The sequence below is a fragment of the Benincasa hispida genome, chromosome 9 (genome assembly GCF_009727055.1).
Source record: "Benincasa hispida cultivar B227 chromosome 9, ASM972705v1, whole genome shotgun sequence".
Taxonomy (NCBI): domain Eukaryota; kingdom Viridiplantae; phylum Streptophyta; class Magnoliopsida; order Cucurbitales; family Cucurbitaceae; genus Benincasa; species Benincasa hispida.
The window spans coordinates 85,676,464-85,694,800 of NC_052357.1; positions in this window are offsets into that span (position 1 = coordinate 85,676,464).

Here is an 18,337-nt window from a genome sequence, read left to right on the forward strand (position 1 = left end):
ATATATGATATAATTAAATTAATTCAATTATATGTGATATAATTGATTTGATGTATTAGATACATTAATTGGAGGAATTAATATAAATATGATTTATATTAAATGCAATAAAGGAGAAAAAGAACTATAGTTTACATGTTGCATATGATGTGATATTAAAACTATAGGTTATAAATACAATATGATAAATTAGTTATTATATTTATTTATAATTAAATCAATTATGAGATAATTGAAATTCAATTTTTTCTCCTAATAACCAACTAAGTGGGAAGTTATAATCAGTTTTTCATAATCGAACGCATTCGATTGCACAAGAAAAAAGCTATACACGATAGCTTTAAGAGAGTAAACGATCAAGGATCGAGTAATCTATACGATAGCTACTCACTGCTAAACAATCGAATACCCAAGTCTAAACGATAGACTTCTCCCTTCTCTTACTTACTCGATCATTCAATTCCTCCTTCCCTCTACCAAATCCATATAAAACCCACATCTTCTGGAAACTCACACCGAGAATACCAAGGTAACCGAGTGGTGGTGTTGAGTTTCTTGTTCGAGGGTCAAGGATCAAGTTTTGCTCAATTGTGTTCGAATATTCACCAATTCGTGTTGTTCACAGTTTTTCTTGCATTGCGTTTGTGCTATTGGACGCCTTGCAGATTGATAGAGGAATACTAAAAGAAAAGTTATTCAAAGGTATGTTTACTCGATCCCTTTGTAATATTCCTTAAAAGCATGTTGTAATTTACTCATTTATGCATATCTGTTGTTGTTTGATTATAAATGCTTTGTTCTTTCACAATGGGGTTTGGAATGATCTACTTCCGCTCATTAGTTCTCTTGTTTACGAGTTCCTTCAATTGGTATCAGAGCCAGGTTGTTCTGATATTCAAAGTTAATTCCATTGATGTATTGAAATGCATTTACAGTCTTTGTGGGTTTTAAGCATATCTACATTGCGTTTAAGTGTTAGATGTAGTTGTGGATGTGAATTGATGGATGTTTCGGGATGATTGCCTATGTTTACAGCTTTCTTTTACATTTTAAAGTTAATTTGTAAGGGTCGCCCCTGCGTTTTTGGGCATAATTAACTTGCTAGTGAGTCTGTATTCAAAGTGTTTGGTGTGTTTTGAGTCGTTCGTGATGAACGGTGCTTCGATGAATGGTCAGTTACATTGGCAAGAGAGGAATTGACGGTGGCCTATGGATGGTGAGAGATGAACGACGACAACGCAAGTTGCAGGCGATGTTGTGGTGGTCGACATTGATGGAAGCTACTTGTTGGAGTTGATGCCCTAAATCTCGTAGGGTCCTGTAGTATGTAAACACTTGTATGGACAAACATTTTATGATTTATAATATATGATATTTTATTCACTTTTGTCTGTAAAATATTTGATATTTTAGTTGCATTAACCACAAACAATAAACTAAGATCCATGGTTATCGTTGTAACTTAAACATATATATGAAGACATACAAGTGTATCGTGTTTTAAGTAATAACCTAACTGGTCTGTAGTATCTGGATAAGATTGGATACCTTATCCTAGTGACACTACGAGTATGGCCCGCTTTGTAGGTGTTACAAATGTTGTAAAGTACTACAAATGATCTGATCCTGATCATTCGTGTATTAGACATGCGAGCGAGGATATTCTATACAAAGGAGTTTGTATAAGATCGGACCAATATAATGTCGTTCATAATTGAGACGTTCATTTCACTAAGATAACCATAGGTAACATGACCTTAATCCTGAGTGAGTTGTAAACTCCTGCCTATGAGGGCAGTCCTTTGATTTACATAGGTGAGAGTGGTCAGATCGCTGACTCAATAAGCCTACCATTTTGAGGATTCTTTTGATTGGGAAGCTGGGAACTCAGCTACATAAGATGGAATTCACTCTTTCCCCAAAGTAAGGATAAGTAGATAAATTACTCCCTTAAGGGCTGATTTCGGGTCTTGAACAATGTGGTGTCACACCCTCTCTTGGCCTGAGAGGGGTTTAGTCATGGTGGGACTATGATCTATTGTTCATTAGAGGAATGAGTGGTACTTAAGAAGTTAGATGTAACTATAGGAGAAAACGGTAAATTGTCCAGTTTTACTTACGAGCAATTTGTAAAGGGTCATCATTCTGTTGATTGGTTATATCCAATGGACACAGAAATATATCTGTAGTGCGAAGAATGCAGCTGTCAGTCTTTAATGGAGTGCTCGACAGTTAACGGATGGTGGATAATGTGATTAAAGAGTTTCGTCAGTTATTCACGTACCGTTGGAGCTTCAAGCTACAGGTCCATAAGGTCCCCTTGGTAGCTCAATGGATTCAAGTTGAGAATCGGTTTTTTGGTTAATTTGAAATGTTCAAATTAATAAAAGGGAATTTGATTATATATGATATAATTAAATTAATTTAATTATATATGATCTAATTGATATAATGTATTTGATACATTATTGTTATGTTTGGAGGAACTAATATTTGAATATGATTCAAATATAATTTCTATGAATTAGATTCATAAAGAACTATGGTTTATATATTGTATATGATGCAATATTAAAATTATAGGTTATAAATATAATATGATAAGTTAGTTATCATATTTATTTATATTTATTAATTATTTGAATTAAAAATATTTTTCACAATACTACCCTTAGTGGGTAGTTGCATGATTTTATGGCAATTTTGGGATAAAATGAAATTTGATTTCAAAATCTCTCACGATTGATATTTTTAGCAATCAAGTAAAAGAGTTTTACTATACGATCACTTGAGAGACTAAACGATCGAGTTGTCTGTCTATGCGATAGACTTTCATCTACACGATAGTGTTATCGTTTACTCAATCATCTCCTCCTCCACTTTAAATCTTCCCTCAAACCAATATAAGTCAGAACCTAACACTTCTAGTTTCTCACACCGAGAATACCAAGGTAATCTCGTGGTTGTGTCCAGATTTGTTCGAGGATCGAGTTTCTGCTCGTTGTTGTTCGAGGAAGTTCGTCTTGCTCATTGCGTTCGTGACTGATCGGGGGATATACTTGAAGAAAGGTTCTTCAAAGGTATGGTTTCTTGATCTTTTGTTTTTTTTCTTTTCAAGAAACATGCTGTAATTTAACATTTGTGCATAATATGTTTTGTATAACTGTAAATGTATGAGTTCTTTCACAATAGAGTTTGGACAATCCGTTTCCGCTCAAAGGTCCTTTATAATTAGAGTTCTTTCAATTGGTATTAGAGTCAGGTTGTTCTGATTTCCAAATTTCGTTGCTATATTGAATTTCATTTACAGTCTTGATGGGTTTTAAGTAGTCTGCAATGCGTTTAAGTGTTAAGTGTTTTGTGGAGGTTGTCGATGGATGTTTCAGGATAATTGTCTCTGTTTAAAGATTTGCTTTACTTTTACAAAAGTTAATTTGTAAGGGCCCTGCGTTTTTGGGCATAATATCTTGCAATCAAGTCTGTATTCATTTAAGTTTTTAATTCATTCATGAAGAAGCTTCAGATGTAAGGAGTTATTGTTTGCTTCGAGGGAGAAGACGAAACGATGGTCGTATTGTGTAGCTCAAGCTAAACGATCGTTTAGATTTGGCAATGCGATCGTGTAGAAATGTTCTACTCGATCATGTAGTATTTTTTAAACGATCGCATAGCTAATGCTATGCAATCATGTAAAGAGTTTACTCGATCGTGTTGCGTTGGCTACATGATTGCATAGACGCTCGGGGGTAAATGATCGCATAGTACTTAATACTTGATGCAAGGCATACGCGCTAAACGATCGTGTAGGCTATCATGCTCATCGCATAGTCATTAGCTACACGATCATAGGGTATACGATACTCCACTGTTGCTACTCCATCCTGTAGACTATCATTCTCATCGCATAGTCGTTAGCTACACGATCGCCAGACATGCATTACTCGAAGCATGATGCACGATCGCGTGGACTTTTATGCTCGTAGCATAGTCCTTAGCCACACGATCATCACTACACGAACAATTATACTCAATGTGCGTTACTCGATGATCAAAAGGATTTACTACACAATCAAGTGACGAGGCTTCATGGCAGGCAGTTCAAGACCCGGTTCACCCATTCGAACTAGTTGACTCGAATCTTTTGTAATAGTTTAGCTTTTATTTTTGGTTTTTAGGCATATTATCCTGGTCCATCAACTTTTATTAAATGTGCATGTGATGTATGTTTAGATTATATGCCATAATGTATGTCATATAGTTTTAAAACCCACCATAGGTTATGCATTTTTTCATGCATCATCTTTATATTATAAGTGTTATAATATAGTAGGTTGCATGATTAAATTACATTAAAGCATACTCATGCATTATATAATTAAGAGTTATAATATATGCATGCATTAAAGCATATCCATGCATCATTTCTATAATAAGTGTTATAATATAAGGTTGTATATGAGCATGGAATGTATGCTTAGTTCATTACTTGTTATATAAAAGTTATATATTAGTAATGAATGAACATTGCATGAAGCATGACACTTAGGTTTATTTATAAAAGTTATAAATGTCTTGTGAATGTCTAGCTTAGCAATGTGAATGGTTTTAATTGTTTCATGCTTTATAAGGGTTATAATTAATGAAATTAGAATTAAAATAAATAATAAAGAGTTGCATGCAGACCTTAAGCTTTAATCATGTTTTAAAAGAGTGTTAAAATTTGATTGAGATAGACCTAAGATCACGGTTCTAATGAGATTAGATACCTAAGTTTAATCTTTTAATTCGGTTTGATAGGACTAAATTGACTAATAAAAGATTAAATATATAACAAATGTATCTATAAAGGACCTTTTGGCTAAGGCTAGTTCCTGGCTAGGCTGGAGTACTTAAGTCGATAGAAACATCGCACCCCTACCTGTGAACCTACCTGAAAAAGTGAATTAGATAGATTTGTTACATGCATGCAAATTTGATGAAAGTCTGTTAAAGTGTTTAACAAGACTTGAATCAAACTTGTTTAATCATCAAAAGCAAGTGTTTTTTTTTAGAAAATTAAACAAATCACTTAGTTCAAATCAGTAGCCGAATTTTCTAAGTTAATGAACCCCTAGGTAGAACATTTAGTGGGAGGTAATTGGGGTATATGATACTTCACTTTACCTCTACACGTTTCTCCCTAAAAAGTTCACACTGTGAGATCTATCCTCGGCCTCGAGACACACTAGGAGTGTCCTCCGAAAGGATGGAATTTGGGTAGGTCAATACCAAGGTGAATGGAGAAAAAAATGTTCATAGTAAGTGGGAGCGGGACTGTGATAACATATCCCTTCGTCTCTCTCATTAGGTTGGATAAGTTTTAGTGTATCGTCTCGAGGTACCTTGGGAGTGTCCCACCAAAGGATGGTTGTTATTGCACAACTCTTTATCTGATCTCCATAAATGGATAGGGTTGCTTTAGTCTCTTGTCCTAATCTGCTTTTCCCTACAGTTGGTGCATTAGGGCAGGACTCTAGGGCCTAAAATGAGGGTTACACTTACACATAATTGTTAAGGATGTTAACAAATTCTGGACCGAACAATGGTGATTGTTAGATTTAGTTACAAGGAGTTATTTCTGTCTAATGGTCGAGATTTTCTCATTCCAATGAAGGGGCACTTGATACCCCTACGATGACTTTTATCCTGCCTCACTGGAGCATCATTGCAAAATAGATGTCACTTAGGGTACAATAGAACTATTTTGCTAAAACTTGATTGGTGTTAAAAGTGGTTTAATGCAAGTAAACTTATTAAGTTTGTTCTTTTTTTATTAACTTTTAATTTATGGCTACCACTACTATTTCACTTTTAGCCGCCGATAAACTGACTAGCAAGAATTACGCTAGTTGGAAGAATACCATTAACATGATACTTATCATCGATGACTTATGGTTCTTCCTTATGGAGGATTGTCCTCCTTTCCACCTCCCAATGCTGCTTGAAACATTCGAGACACGTACGAGCACTGAACACAGACGAACGAAAAGGCATGAGCGTACATCTTGGCCAACCTTAACGACATTTTGGCCAAGAAGCATGAGCCCATGATCACTGCACGCAATATCATAAAGTCCCTAAAGGGAATGTTCGGACAACCATTTGCGCAGCTCAGGCACGACGCTCTTGAAGGAGTAATATAATGTGCAACGGAAGAAGTCAAAATCAATAAGCACTTAAACTATAATTAATTTGAGTTTTAAACATGCTACTCAGGTTTTCATAAAGGGATTTGAACCAAATATTACCTTTGAAGATCTCTTCTATGAATTCAGCAGAATTTCTACAAGTTTGAGCTTGATTCTTCAAGTAGACCACCAACAAGATCTTCTCCATCATGCTCAAGAAGGAATGTATGGTGGAAACACTCTAATTAAGCTGAATTGAGGATGAACTTAAGAGGGTGTAATAGGGTTTTCAGTTTTGCAACAACTTAGATAAAGTTCTCAGCCTTCTCCTCTAATTCCATGCATGAAGCTCCATTTTATAGACTAATTTCATGCATTAGAACATGGCTGCATGTAGGCCAGCTTCTACTTGGAATTGATTGAAAATCTAAGGCGGAATTTGATGATAAAACACCAAAAAAGTGGTTAATGGATTTTTCCAATTTTTGGAAAAAATCCACTAACTCAAATTTCTCTTTTTTTAAAAAAAAAAATTGATTTTTATTGAAACAGGACTATTTTGTTTAAAAAATAGTTTTATAAAATTAATTTAAATAAACCTAATTCCAATTTTAATTAAACCTTTTATTTAAAAATTATTAATTTAATATCTAATATTAAATTAATAAAATACCAAGTCCACCAATATGATTCAATTTCGTATAATTAATATTTAAATCATAATTTAAATATTAATTGATTCTCCAATTAAACATTTTAATTGCATCATATACAATTAATTGAAAACCCTAAAACTGAATTTGAACATTTCAAATTCATAACCCTAAATTCAAAATTCATCCAATTAATACTCAATTTATTATTCCAATTTATGAGCTAGTAAAAGAACCTATTGAACCTACAGATCATGAGCTCCAACGATTTGTAATTAATTGGTTAAACTCTTTAAACCGAATTAATTACTTTTTGTTAACTATCAAGGCACATCATTATAGCTCAATAGTTGCACTCTTCTCACTGTAGATATATTTCTGTCCATGTTAACCATAATCAGTAAGTCGATTCTTCACAAGTCGTTCGTATTTACAGTTGAGTCAAAATTACCGTTTACCCCTGTAAATGCATCTTGTTCCTTAAGCTCTTGCTGAACCTCTAATGAACAACTGTTTCATAATACCACTTATGAATCATGTCCATCTCTATCACGAGAGGACGGGGCCCCATTTGTTCAAGAACAGGAATCAACACTTAAGAGAACAACCTATCTGCTAATCTTAAGATGGGTAGGAGTGAATTCCATCTCGCAAGGCTATGTCTCCAACTATCTATCCGATCTTATCCCCAAAATTGAAGGCTTATTGAGTAGTGCTTTTAGACTACTCTCACCCATGCAGATCAAAGGACAATCCCGAATAAACAGAAGTTCATAGCTAGTTCAGGATTAAGATCAAGTTATCCTAGGTTACTTTAGTATAAAATAGGCAGTTTAACAGTAAATGGTCGTTATAAAGAAAAGTGACTATTTCAAGGTCCAGTCTTTATGCAAACTCATTGCAGGATGCCTCCACTCACATTACATGTCTCTACATGAATGATCTGTGGATCACATCATTTGTATTACTATTAACTTGATCCTGTTTATGTTGCCACATAAAGTTAAAGTATTCATACTATAGCCATGAATATGTTTATTGGATTTTTATAATAGGATGCAATATCAACATCTTTATCGAATAAGGTACTCAATAATATTTTATTGATAAATAGAATGTTTAAAACAAAATTTATGAACTGTGAGTTCTAGGACATTCCCAACAACTCTTAAGTACATCTATAACTCACGGATGAAGAAGGGAACATTTATTCCAGAACATGTTCTCAATATGATGGTTCACTTCAATGTGATGGAGATGAACGAGTCGAGCGTCAATGATGCCAGCCAGGTTAGCATTATTCTGGAGTTGTTACCAAAAAACTTCCTTCACTTTGTAAGCAACGCTGTTCTGATCAAGGTTGATTAAAACCTTACAACTCTACTGAATGAGTTACAAACTTTCCAATCTTTGTTGAAAAGTAAGGAAAATAAGGTCGATGAAGTAAATGTTGCTTCATCATCCAAAAAGTTCCATAAAGGTTCGACCTTAGGAACTAAATATGTACCTTCTTCTTCTAGCATCGACAAGTGGAAGAAGAAGAAGAAGGGTCATATGGGAAAGGTACCTACTAACCCACAACCTGCTGCTCTACGGGGTAGGCAACCAGTGCAGTTGACAAGGGAAAGTGTTTCCATAGCAATCAGGACGGGCACTAGAAGTGAAACTGCCCATGTTATTTAGCTGAAAAGAAGGTCAAACAAGGTAAATACGATTTACTGGTTTTGGAAACTTGCTTAGTGGAGAATGATGATTCTGCCTAAATTATTAACTCTAGGTCCACTAACCATGTTCGTTCTTAATTTCAGAAAATTAGTTTCTGGCGGTAGCTTGGTTCTGGTGAGATGAGATGCGAGTTGGAACCAAGCACGTCGTCTCAACTGTGGTAGTAGGAGGTCTCCGGTTGACTTTACAGAATAGGTTTATCATTCTGAATGATGTTTATGTAGTTCCCGAGTTAAAGAGGAACTTAATTTCTGTAAAGTCTTTGCTCAAATGTAATTATACACTAAATTTTTCAGTTAATAAAGTGTTTACTTTGAAAAATGGTGTTGATATATATTCAGCTAAACTGGAAAATAATTTGTATGTGCTAAGGCCGTTAGCAAAAAATTCCCTCCATAACATAGAGCTGGTTAAAACTATCGTAACTCAAAACAAACGACTTAAAGTTTCTGTTAAAGAAAATGCCCAACTTTGGCACCTACGTTTAGGGCACATTAATCTCAATAGGATTGAGAGGTTGGTGAAGAATGGACTTTTAAGCGAGTTAGAAGAAAATTCTTTACCAGTGTGTGAGTCATGCCTTGAAGGCAAAATGACTAAAAGGCCTTTTACTGGAAAAGGTTATAGGGGCAAAGAGCCTCTAGAGCTAGTGCATTCAGACCTTTGTGGTCCGATGAATGTATAGATCATGGGAAGCTATGAATATTTCATCATTTTTACTAGAGATTATTCGAGGTATGGGTACGTTTATTTAATGCAACATAAGTCTGAGTCCTTTGAAAAGTTCAAAAAGTTCAAGGTTGAAGTTGAAAACGCATTAAGTAAAACAATTAAAACGCTTCGATCTGATCGAGGTGGAGAGTTTTTGGATTTTGAGTTCCAGAACTATATGATAGAACATATAATAGTTTCTCAACTCTCACCACCTGGTACACCTCAGCAAAATGGTGTATCCGAGAGGAGAAATCGAACCCTATTGGACATGGTTCGGCCGATGATGAGTTACGCTTCCTTACCTGACTTGTTTCAAGATTTTACAGTAGAGACTATAACTTATATCTTGAACTGTATTCCCTCTAAATTTATTTGATGAGGTATTTTATTAATTTAATATGTGATATTAAATTAATTTTATTAAATTGATTTAATTATTTTTCCCAAATTAATTTATTAAAAATTTGGATTTTTGAAATTCAAAATTATGATATTAATTGGATTCAATTTTTATTTATGATTTTTAAAATTATAAAACTAATTTAATTAAATTTATTTTTAAAATCAGGATTTAATTTTAAAAAATTAAATCAATTTTATGAAAAGAAAAAAATGGATAATGGGTTTATCCCACTTTTTCCATTAAAGACCACCTCATGCCACTAATTTGGAAATGGAAAATGAGGTGACTTATTCTTGTTTCATCCATTTGCATGATCAACTTCTATTTATTGAAGTTATTGAACTGATTTTTGTGTTGAAGAACTAAAACTCTGAGATTCACAAAAGCTGAAAAACTGTTTTTCTGCCTTTTCTTCAAACTCTCTAAAAAATCACCTCAAATTCTTCTCAATTTGAAGTCCACACTTCAATCTAAGGCCTAAGGATAGTAGAAAATGCTTTGGTGGTGGTCTACTATTGAGATTGGAGAAGAAATTGAAGAAGAATCAAGCAATTTGGTGGAAACTACAAAGGTTGTATTCTATAAACCCTATTTCTGTTTTTTTAGTAAAAATGCATGTTTACCCTTCAAAATTGATGTAGTTAGAGTGCTTAGATCCTTAATTGCTTCCTTACGTTAAATATCAACTCCATCAATATGTGTGTGTGTGTGTGCGCGCGCACGTGTGTATACAAATTTCAATTATATATATAAGTGTGTAACACTGTCTACCATTGTTGTTTTAATATATGTTGTTGTTTAAATATAGCTAATATGTGATATCCCATTGTATATTGTAAATTCATACCGTTTTCCCTACAATATATATTAGATGTACACTCAAATATATGTATATATATTATAAGGTGAAAAATATTACTAACACATTTCAAAGCCCTAGCTTAAGAAATTAAACTCCACGAATTTTGTTTTTTTTCTTTAAATAATTTGATCTAATTTGTAGCATATAATGTGAGATGTATATTTGCAAAATAACTAAATATACATATGTATATATGAAAAAGTATGCAAAATATATAGCTCAATGGAAACGAGACTAATTAATGTGATATATTCCATCGTTCTAATGCATATTAAAAATAACCATGAATCTAAAATATGGTATATATGAGACAATAGCGTAAAATATGAACAAACTAAAAATAAACAATAGACTATAATTGACAAATTCAAACTCAAACAAGTCAGGCCATCATATAAAAATTACATTAGAATGACATATATATCGAACATCGGTGGAATATATTAGAAGTGCGTACATATCGTAGAATACCTGAGATATATATACCAAATAAATAATGAAATATATTACATGAAATCAAATAATACTCAAAATAAACAATGCACAGCAAATAATACTCAAAATAAACAATGCACAACAAATAATACTCAAAATAAACAATGCAATATATCACATAATATCAAAATCAAATAGGAAAAACAAAGAAAGCACCAGAATACGTGAAATGGAAAATAAAATCAAATTAAATGCATCGCTTCAATTGAAAATGTAATATATATTAAATGTATTTTCTCTCTCCCAATTGAAAATGAGAAAAAAACTATATTAAATGCATTTTCTCTCTTCATAATAATTATATTTTTTCTCTCAAATATTAAGTGAGCTTTGTAAATAGGGAAATATATATGAAAAACGAATATAAATAAATGAAAAAATTGGAAAATTTGTCCAAAATTAATAGTAAAATCCTTCTTTGAAAAAAAATTAAATTTAGAGAGATATATGACATATATGACCCAAAAATAGATTTTTTTTTTTTTTAATGTAAAAGTCTCTTTTCTATTATAAGATAGAGAGAAAAGAAGAACGAATATAAGAACATAAGAGAGATGTAGAGAAGAAAGTATAAAGAACAAATGTGTTATATTAAATTGAGGTGTTCTTTACAAACCTTATTTATAAGGTATGGTAGATTATATGTTACTAAGTAAAAATTAATGGGGCAGGTTAAGCGATTAGGTAACCTAGGAAGGTTATAGATTTGATATAACATAAGTAAGTTGTGGATATCTACAATATTACATTTATAATACTCCCTCTTAGATATCCATAGTATATAAAATAAATGTCTTGTCAAAACCTTCCTAGGAAAAATCCAATGGGATAAAAACCTCATAAAGGAAAAAAAAAAGTACTTTAATAATTTCCTCATTAAAAACCTTACTAGGAAAACCCAGTGGGACAAAACCATGGTCAAGGGAAAAAGAGTGTAGCACATTTACTCCCCCTCATGAAAATATCACTTGATACTCTTGATTATCACATACAAATATTGTGTGTTAACTTCTCAAATGTTGTTGCAGATAACATGTCACACCCCTTCCCAAATTATCCTCCTAACTCGAGAAAAAGTGTGAAGATAACAATTGTCAATCCTCTTATGACAACTACTGCCAAACTGCCAACATACTTCCATGAACCTGTACTCTTAGCATCTGATAAGCAGTTATATGTTACAGCAAATTACTATCAAATGGTCAATACAACCTAAACATACAGATTCCTAAATCACAATACACTTTATTTATAACAACACGGTTATGAGGTCCAAGTAAGTCTATTTACAACAACCACTAACTTTTACCCTTATCCCTCACAACATGAACTTAAGATTCAAGTTTAATAAAGACATGATGAGCCACCTAAGCTTTGAGTTTTATGAGTTTCTTGAGAAGTGATTGGCTGGCAAAACTGTTAGATCTCGGGATGTCAACCGCTACCTAGGGAGGAAAAACATTTTAAAGAGTGAGCTTTAAATGCTCAATGAGTGACTATTTTAAAATAAGCATGCTTTCTTACAAACATAACATAAAACATTTACATTCTCACTTCAAGATTTGAGAGTAAAATGATAAACAGAGTATATAGAAAACCCAGTTTAAATTCATCATTATTTCCTGTAAAGCCCCTCTACTCCTTCGCCTGAAAATGAGGGAGAGCCCTTTTGCTTGATTCCTAATAACCTTAGTTGAAAGAGAGCCCTTTTGCCCTTTTGCTCGATCTCATCAACGTCGACAACATAGATATTACGTGCATGTAGAACGGAATAGGTTCTTGCTTACCTTACTATACCTTCAACAGTAAGGATCTCCATATAGTTGGGTACCTTACTATACCTTTGGTACCAATGCTTAGGAGTAGGTTTTACATATTAGCATAAAGAATTTTAACTTTACATAAATTCTTATATAAAATATCATATTCATCATGCTAAAGAAAATCCTTGAATAACTTAGTCAAATGCTAAAACATGGCATATAGCCTAATTGAAACACATAGAGATTATATATAAAATTTATCTTTAAACTATCGATCATGCATTAAACATAAATTTCTAATACTTAAAATATGCATTGAAAGAATCAAGTAAAAACCAACCATGCATTAGAAGCTCACTAGAAAAATACTTAGCAAATATTTAAAAACTAGTCACTCACTATCTTTGAGTTACTTCCTTAAAGGACTGTAGACCTCCCCTATAAGTGTTTGCCTTGTAACAATAATAAAAACCTTTAGTTAATGCCTTGAGCCCCATCTTGAGCTTAACTTCACTAACTAGTTTTAGCATATGCAAAATCCAACACAACCCAAACTTTACCTTATAATTGGTTAGTATTGGAATTGATGCTATAAATCTTGTAGGATCCTATAGTTTGTAATTGTAATGTACAAACATTTTATTTAAGTAATAAAATATTTGATGTTTTGTTTCAAAATTAGTTCCATTAACCACAAGCCAATAAACTAACATTCAAGGTTATCTTATGGCTTAAACATATATGTAGAGACATACGGGTGGATCATGTTTAAGTGATAACCTAAATGGTCTATAGTAAATGGAGAAGGTTGGATACCTTATCCTGGTGACACTGCGAGTATGACCCGCTTTGTAGATGTTTCAATTGTTGTAAAGTGCTACAAATGATCTGATACTGATAATTCATGTGGAGACATGTGAGCAGGGATATTCTATACAAAGAAGTTTGTATAAGATCGGACCACGAAATGTTTAGTCTCATTATATAACATCGTTCATAATAGAGACTCACATTTCAACAGATGACCATAGGTAACATGACTTGAATCTTGAGTGAGTTGTGAACTCCTGCCTATGAAGGCGGTCCTTTGATTTGTATGGGTGAAAGTGGCCAGATCGCTAATTCAACAAGCCTACCATTTTGGGGATTCATTTGATTGGGGAGTTGGGAACACAACTACACTAGAAGGAATTCACTCCTTCTCCAATGTCGAGGCAAGTAGATAATATTGCTTCCTTAAGGGTTAACTTCAGGGCTTGAACAATGTAGCACCACACCCTCTTTTGGCCCGAGAGGGGTTTGATCATAATTGGACTATGATTTATTGTTCATTAGAGGGATCAATGGTACTTAAGAAGTTAGATGTAACTATAAGGACAAAACGGTAATTTTGACTCAGTTGTACTTACGAGCAATTTGTGAAGGGTCATCAAACTGTTGATGGGTTATATCTAATGGACACATAAATATATATGTAGTTCGAAGAGTGCAGTTATCGGTCTTTAGTGGAGTGTCCGACTGTTAACGGATGGTGAATAATTTAATTAAAAAGTTTAATTAATTATTCACGTATCATCGGAGCTTCAAGCTACAGGTTCATGAGGTCCCTCGGTAGCTCAACGGGATTAAATGAGAATAAGTTTTTGGATTAATTTGAATTGTTCAAATTAATTGAGGGAATTAATTATATATGGTATAGTTAATTAAATTTTAAATTATATGTGATATAATTACTATAATATATTTGATACATTATAATATTAACTATTTATGAGAGGAAATAAATATGTGAATATGATTCGAATATTATTTTTATGAATTCGATTCATTTTGTTAAATTTAATGTAAATGTGATTGATATTAAATGTCATTAGTGAGAAAAAAGAAACTATAGGTTATATTATATATGATACAATATGAAAACTACAGAATATATGTTATATTTGATATAACATATAGTTTAATATATATATATATGATAAGGTGGTTATCATATTAATATATATTAAATTATTTATTAAATTAATTATCATATATATATATATATATTATTTTATTAATTTTAAATTATTATTGGGAGGGAGATGTACTCCCTCCCTCCCCTCCCTCCCCCCCCTATTTTATCCATTTTTACGTGAATGGAAAAATGGGCTTTGCAGAGATCTTCTTCTTCATCATCATGCAAAAAACACATAATAGATCTGTGAGTAAAAAGAAGAAAATAAAATTTCATTGTTTCTCTCTTCCTCTCAATTTTCCCTTCCCTCACCAGAGCACCACATACTCCTGGGTTCTCACCTGAGATTATCGAGGTTGCGTTCGTGGTAGTGTCCGGATGGAGATCGGGGTTTCAAATTGAAGAAACATCTTCAAAGGTAAGTGTTTCTGAAACCCAAATTTTATGTTTCTGCAATTTCTGTTTAAGCATGTTGTAATTGTAGAATTAAATGCATGATCTATTTCTTATTCTCTGTAAAATTGTGAATTCTGAAAAATGGGATTTGGGATATTCCGCTGCTTCCCTCAAGGACCCTTAATTGGGATCCTTCAATTGGTATTAGAGCCTTTAGGTTTTGATCCCAAATTCCATTTTCTTATGAATTAATTTTGCAGTTTTGGTGGGTTTTAGAATCTGCATTCTGTGATCATTTCATGTGATATGAATTAATGTTGAATGTGGTATTGCATTGATGGATGTTTTCAGGTTTGGACATTAGTTTATGGCTTTCCTTTATGTTTTTTGATCTGTAAAGGCCAATATTTTGGGGCATTAAATGCTGCTATCAAGTATGTATTCTTTTGTTGAGTCGTTCGTGGTGTTCCTATTCGTTTACTGGAAAAACCGAGGTATATTTCAATGGTTTTTCGAAGCAGATCAAAGCAATACAATGGGCAACTATGTTGTAGCGTCGCAACGCTATGCCATAGCATTGCGACGCTGCGATGCGACAGATGGAAGGAAATTTCCATAGCGTCGCAACGCTGGGCACAACGTTACAACGCTCCGAGACGGAAGTTTCATATGGTTTAGCTCTGTTCGCGCGTGGTTCGTGGTCTTCCGGTCCGATTCTGTTCGTGGGCTCTTTGGTTCGAGTGTTTTGGGTTCATCTGGACTAATTCCTGGTCCGGTTCGAGCAGTTCAAGGCCCGATTCACCTATTTCAAACTGAATGGCTTTTTTTTTTTATAATAGTTAGAATTTTTTTTCCTTTTAGGTGTCCAATCTCGGTCCACTAAATGCTCTTTTAATGTACATGTGATGTATATTTTATTCTTATATATATGTCATATTGTATGTCATATAGAATTAAAACCCACCATAGGTTATGTATTTATTTTCATGCATCATTTATATTATAAGTGTTATAATATATGTTTATGCATGGTTTAATTAATATAACATGCTCATGTATCATAAAGTATAAATGTTATAATATATGTATGCATGCATTAATAGCATATTGATGCATCATTTATATTATAGTTGTTATAATATATGGTTGGATGTATGAATGGTTGTATGTTATACTATGTTTCATTACTTTATTATATAAATGTTATATGTATTAGTGATGAAATGAAATTGCATGAAGCATAACACCATTCTAGGTTAATTTATAAATGTTATAATTTACTAAAGTATGTAAAAGCATGCAATGTATGGTTTTAATTTATTTCTTTTATTTATAATTGTTATAACAATATGGAATTAGAAATTAAAATCAATAATTAAGAGTTGCATGCAAACCTTAGGTTAATAATCATTTTTTAAAATTGTTTTAAAACATGATTCACATAGACCTAAGATCACTTTCTAATGAGATTAGAAATTTAAGTTTAATCTTTTAATCGGTTTAATAGTGGTAGTCTCCGGTTGGAGATCGAGGTTTCAAATTGAAGAAACATCTTCAAAGGTAAAGGTTTCTGAAACCCAAATTTTATTTTTCTGCAATTTCTATTTAAACATGTTGTAATTGTTGAATTAAATGCATGATCTATTTCATGTTCTCTGTAAAATTGTGAATTCTGGAAAATGGGATTTGGGACATTCCGTTGCTTCCACTCAAGGACCCTTAATTGAGATCCTTCAATTGGTATTAGATTCTTTAGGTTAATTCCATTTTTTATGAATAAATTTTACAGATTTGGTGGGTTTTAGAATCTTCATTCTATGATTATTTCATGTGATGAATTAATGTTGAATGTTGTATTGCATTAACAGATGTTTTCGAGTGTGGACATTAGTTTTATGGTTTTCCTTTATGTTTTTGGATCTATAAACGCCTATGTTTTGGGGCATTAAATGCTACTATCGTTTGGGGCATTAAATACTACTATCGAGTTTGTATTCTTTTATTGAGTCGTTCATGGTGTTCCTATTCATTTACTGGAAAAAACGAGGTGGATTTCGATGGTTTTTCTAAGTAGATCGAAGCAGTACAGTGGTCGACTATCCCTTCCTTAGAACGTATGAAATGCCCAAACCGAGATCTTCAACTCAAACATCGTTTATATTAAGGTTGCATGACCAACTAACTTTCTTAGAATGATAGCTGGCACAATAACCCTACTTAAGGTCTCTAACCACGCCACTTAGCCCATTAGTTGGGGATTAAGCTAGGTGCTTAAGTCTTTCACCAATGTCCAGGTTGTGTCCAAGCTAACCTTCCTTCTCGGCCAACGAAAACCTCAATTAATGTTGCACACCCTTACTCAATACATACACTAACTTTGACTTAGACACATGCTTAAACTTGCCGCTCTTCAACGCCCCCTTAACCTCTAATTCACCTCGATGTTTGCCATGGATTCACCTAGGTAAACTCAACTGCCTGCATACTAGTCATCTTAGACCTTTACTAACCTTCAAGTAGCCATGAACGCATGCCTCCTATTAGACTTAGCCAATTTCCTTCCTTGGACTCTTAAGCCTGTAGGAAATCATGTGTTCTTTACTTCTAAGTTTTTTATTTCCATCTAAGCGTCAGCTCCCTTATCTCACCCGAGAGCATAACTTCTAGCACTTAGGAAAATTTCCATTTCCCTTTAGCTTGGCTTCATGCATACCTCCCTAAATTTCTCTACCTTCACACATATACCCATATAGTCTTCCATATAATTTCAACTACTACAACCATTATAGCTATATACTTGCAAGAATTAAAACACACAATTAGGATAATTAAACACATGATCAGGAGGACTTAAACTTAATTAACTAATAAAATAAGTTTAAGGGTTTACAATTTACCTTCCCCTTAGAGAAATTTCTTCCTTCAAATTTTCCTTAAGCTTGATCATGCAAACAGATGTGAATATTTTTTTTTTCATCTGCTTCTCAGCTTCTCAAGCGGCTTCCTCTATTCCATGGCTTCTCCATAATACTTTAACTAATGGAATAGTCTTGTTCCTCAACACCTGTTCTTTCCTGTCTAGAATCTGAACTGGTTCCTCTTCATACGATAAATCTTTTTCAATTGTACTGGTTGATCTTGAAGAATATGAATAGGATCTAGTACATATTTCCTCAACATAGATACATGACAAACATCATAT